The 4,954-nt window shown below is 46.2% G+C and overlaps 2 long non-coding RNA genes across 2 annotated transcripts; both read left to right on the forward strand.

The window, feature by feature from the left end:
* Positions 1 to 48: 48 nt before the first annotated feature.
* LOC119280587 lies at positions 49 to 1,648 on the forward strand. Its single transcript, XR_005138113.1, has 3 exons — positions 49 to 675; positions 1,055 to 1,201; positions 1,539 to 1,648. It is a non-coding gene; the product is annotated as an uncharacterized LOC119280587 (long non-coding RNA).
* Positions 1,649 to 1,673: 25 nt separating this feature from the next.
* On the forward strand, positions 1,674 to 3,501 carry LOC119280588. The gene is made up of 3 exons (XR_005138114.1): positions 1,674 to 1,922; positions 2,011 to 2,221; positions 3,323 to 3,501. It is a non-coding gene; the product is annotated as an uncharacterized LOC119280588 (long non-coding RNA).
* Positions 3,502 to 4,954: the final 1,453 nt, after the last annotated feature.

Raw genomic sequence — 4,954 nt, forward strand, 5'->3', positions numbered from 1 at the left:
GAGCTCCCCTCCATCGTGCCCTTCCTCACCGCATCACCACCCCGACCCCTTCCCCTTTCTCCCCGCCGTCTTCTCTCTCGCGACGCCGCACCCTCCCCGCCAGCCCCTCGCTTCCTTCTCCACCTTCTCACGCCCCCTCCCCAACCGATCCAAGATACGAAAACAATCCTCCTCTCCCCCCTCGATCGATCGATCCCGACCGGCTGCGGCGGCGATGGATCTCTCTGGCGGGGCCGGCAGCGGCGCGACACTGTCGGAGATGTACCAGAGCACGCGGCGGCTGCAGGGAAAGGGAGCCGCCGCGACCCAGCACCGGCGGGCTCCCCTCGCTCTCCGAGCTAGGAGGTAGTCTGCTTCTCCACGGTCGCGCGCTCACGCTGGTAGAGGAGCCACCCTACTTCTTCACCGGCAATGACGCGGTCGTGCCCCCCGAAGCCTCTCGTCCGCGTCCGATGCCATACAAGAGATGATGACTGCTGTCGTCCTCCGCTCCTATTGGCCGCAGCCGCCCCGCCCCCGCCTCTGAGGTCAAGGTCGACGCGGTGGAGAACGAGGAGGTCATCGCGCACGCCCTGCAGGAGGAGCTCGCGCAGGTCGCCATGGCCTACGGCGGGGAGGCCGAGCACCGTGCCACCGTCCTCGCGCAGTAGTGGTTCCGTCCCGAGGTCGTCAGAGGTACTACTAATTTCAGTTACCAACACAGACGCAACACACAGTAAATTCAGACATGCCGATCCTTAAACAAATGCTGGTGCAGCTCCACCGTATGTAGAAGAAGCATACGATCTTTCCTTCTTATTAGCTAGAATGCTCCAAATTCTTTAGCTGTGTTTGGATGAACTCTCTCCTGTCATATAGCACATATTCCGATTAAAGGATTTGGTACACCTGCACGTGTAGTAGAACTGGTTCAGATATGATAGCAGAGAGCAGGTCCTTTTTTAGTTGGACATTGAACTGAATTCTCTGTCTTTGGTGCATGATTTCAGTTATCTTCAGACATGGTTTGTGTACCTGGCTGACATAGTTTTTTTTTGGTTCTGATATGGTATAGCAATATTCCTCATACAAAGCTGGTGGAGTACAAGGGGCACCAGAACTGGGTTAATGTCTCGGGGAGCACCTGGAGCACCTGGTCTTTCCCGGAGGCGGAACTCAGTTCAAGCATCATGCTCTGCATTACATTGATTTCATTCAGGAGGTAACACTCAGACATGCTACCATTCGCAAGTTTGTTTATATATCCATAGGGTTGTGAAAATAGTTATCACAACAATTTGTTCTCAGTAAGTTACTATAGGCATGCTATGGTCTGATAATGTGAATGACTTGTTGAGTTGGTGCCGTGCACAAATTTCTGTAGAATTAAATTATGCATAACTATGGTTGCATACATACTGTCTAAGGTTTCAGACCAAGTGTAATTGAATAGGATAGGATTGTTCTTTCCTTCTGAAAAAAGATTATGCACTGGATTTAGGAATTCAATGTGGTTAAAACTGAGGTCTTCATTTAACGTGTCTAATGTTACTATGCAGGCAAAGAAAGATGTGGCATGGGGAAAACTGACCTGTGTAGTTCTAGACGCAGGCAAAGAAAGGTGTGGGATTAGGCCAGAGGTGGCCGGATCTGGGAAAGGTAAGCCCCTCCCCTCCTTGTTCGTGCACCATCTCCTCCTCACCTCACCTTGTCTCGTGTTCCCTTTTGACAGGTAATCCCCTCCTCACCATCTCTGTTGCCGGGCCAGGGTTCCGCCGATCCCCCAAGGTGCAACTCCCGGCCATGGGGAAGCGCCAGCAGCCGGAGGCGGCCGAGCAGCCCATGGCGCCGGTGCGAGGCCCTGCCCTCCTCACCATCTTGTGAATGGTGCAGGCCCCGAAGCGAGGCGGCAAGGCGCCGGTGTCGCGAAGAAGAAGGCGGCGGTACTGCACCCACTCCTCTGCTCCTGCTTGGAGTCTCCCGGTCCCGGCGCGTGTGTTCTGACTGGGTTGCGTTGGTGTGTGGTTGCAGTACAAGGTGGTGAACCCGCTGTTCGAGAAGAGGCCGAAGCAGTTTGGAATCGGTGGTGCCCTGCCGCACAAGAAGGCCCAAGAAGGACCTCCACTGGTTCGCCAAGTGGCCTGAGGTCGTGCGCATCCAGCGCCAGCGCCGCATCCTCAAGCAGCGCCTCAAGGTGCCCTGGCACTCCACTAGTTCACCCGTACCCTCGACAAGAACCTCGGTATATACGAAACTTGCCTATTCATTCGTCGCTGGACTCAGAATCCACAATGCCTGAGGTCGTTTAGTTGCTGTGCTGTATTATTTTGAGCGAGTATTAACTTGGACAAGATAATGAAAAGAGTTGATGGATGTGTTTTATGATTCCTGCTGGTAGATACATTGGGAGCATCTTCTTGCGTGATAAGGGCAATGCATGCTGTTGTCCTACATACCTACTACTATATATATTTTACTGAATATATTTACATGCCATCACACTATGAAGTAATAGACTGGTTAGCAGAAGCTTTCACTTCTAAAAATGCCAACAGTAGGAAGAATCGTTGTAGTTAAGTGATTGCATGGCTGCTGTGGCCTTGCTATGTTTGTGTACCTGAAGTCACACCTCTATAATTGCTTTTCCTTTATGTTGGAACGTGTCTAGTTAATGATCGGTATTGACAGATTTTGGTGGTTATTTATGCTTATTGTGTATCACATTGAAAAATAAAATGCATAATGAGCTTACCTTTTATGTCAGAATTTTTTCTTTATCTGTTACCCTTCCTTTGGTTGTAGTTTATCTTCATACAGAATCCAGTCTTGGTGTTCTTCCTATTTGCATTTGATTATGTTTTTAAAATTCCCTAGCACAACTATATATAACAATGTGGGTATGTGTTTACCCCTCTTCTGTTTTTCCTATTAAAGGTGTCCAATTTGGTTCTGTTCCTATGTTGAAACTTCTGAATTTGAGAAGTTGTTCTTGTTCTGACTTCCTTCAGGGAGATGAATCTGAATTGGTGTTTACTCTTTGTCTCAATTCAGTTTAACTGCATGGACATGTACACATGCGATCAGAATTTTCTGTAGATCATTGGTGATTGTTTCCCATGCCGTAATTGATTGGCAGTGGACGACTAGTCATTCTTTTGCTATGACATAGTATTTAGATATTTGCATATGTTCAACCACAATTATCCTGTTTTCTCGTTGGATCCAATGAGAGAGAACAAGATTAGATTAACATTTATGTCCTTCCTTTCATGTGCTGCTTGTGCCTATCTTGACCTTGTCACTTTATTATGTTTCCAACTTTCCATAATTTATTTATTTGCAGATGCACAGGAGCTCTACGAAGAAGAACCCCGAAGAAAAACCACACCCAGCAATGCGTTTTAGCCCACTGGAGCTAGTTATGTGTATATTTAGTTGTATTTTATAGCTGAAAACCAGATCTGTACTATGTATGATTGTAATGTACTTTGCTTGGCTGTTGTATAAAATATGATGCCTTATTGGCTCTTTTTCAATCAAATTATATAATTGCACAAATATAGAACTGACATGTCGTACCCAAACAACAATTCTGGTAATTGGTTCCCATTTGACTATTGGGACCTACTTTAAAATGGAAAAGAAACAAAATAAAACTAGCAAGTGGGCTGGAAAAAGGCCGAGGCCTGAAATAATATGGACTGTAAAAAATTGTGGCCCAAAAAAGAGAAGTCTGTTGGGCTTGGCCTATGTAGTTGACCCACATTGAAAGAAAAAAAAACAACAAATAGGCTGAATTAATGGGCTCGGCCCATGTAAAACACCTAATCAGACCGGGCTGAATCTTGTGCCACATCAGCTTGCCACGCTGGATGCCTACGTGGCCTGGGGAGGTTGCTAGTGACCAAAACGCCATAGTAGGAATATTTTGGTCGTAAACGTCTTTGACCATTCCAGAAGAAAGGTCGCTATAGTCAGTTTACGACGGCCAGCTTTTGACCTTCTGTTTTTGGTCACAAAAAGGTCATAAATGGAAATTTGTGACCTTTCAGTGACCAATAGTGGTGGTCATAAGTTGACATATTTCTTGTAGTGGTAATTTGCAGACCCCTATTTGATTGTCTCAAGAAGGATGCATTTATGTGGGAAACAGCACAGGAAAAAGCCTTTGCTTCTCTCAAGGAGAAGCTCACTAACACACCTGTTTTAGCCTTGCCAGATTTTTCCAAGCCCTTCATTCTAGAAGCTGGTGCAAGTGGGTATGGACTAGGAGATGTCCTAATGCAAGAAGGAAGGCCCATTTCTTATTTCAGCAAATCCATTGGACCTAGAGCTGCTGCCATGTCCACCTATGATAAGGAAGCTCTGGCTATAATAGAAGCTGTTAAGAAGTGGAGGCACTATTTTCTGGCAACTGCATTAATTATAAGAACAGATCAAGAAAGCCTCAAGTACATTCAAGAGCAAAAATTAACTGAAGGCATTCAGCATAAGTTATTGCTCAAGTTGTTAGGGTATAACTTCACTGTGGAATACAAGAAGGGGAAGGAAAACAAGGCTGCTGATGCCTTATCCAGGGTCAAGTATGTGGTGTCTATGCTGACTGCAAGCACCAATACACCAACTTGGGTCAAAGAAGTGATTAAGAGCTACAAGGATGACAGCAAAATTAAAGAGCTCATTGCTGAGTGTGCTGTGGACAAAGAAAATGGTACTGCCTACTCTTTCAGAAATGGTATTCTCACATATAACAACAAGATTGTGGTGGGGACTGCCACTTCTCTCAGGCAGGACATACTAAAAACCTTCCACAATTATGAATTGGGAGGTCACTCTGGAGAAAGAGCAACATACCATAGAGTAAAATTGGTATTTCACTGGCATGGTATGAAACAAGATGTTATTCAGTTTGTCAAATCTTGCCCAGTGTGTCAACTCAACAAAGCTGAGCATTGTCCCTATCCTGGTTTATTGG

This window comes from Triticum dicoccoides, chromosome 3B (assembly GCF_002162155.2).
Source record: "Triticum dicoccoides isolate Atlit2015 ecotype Zavitan chromosome 3B, WEW_v2.0, whole genome shotgun sequence".
Lineage (NCBI taxonomy): Eukaryota > Viridiplantae > Streptophyta > Magnoliopsida > Poales > Poaceae > Triticum > Triticum dicoccoides.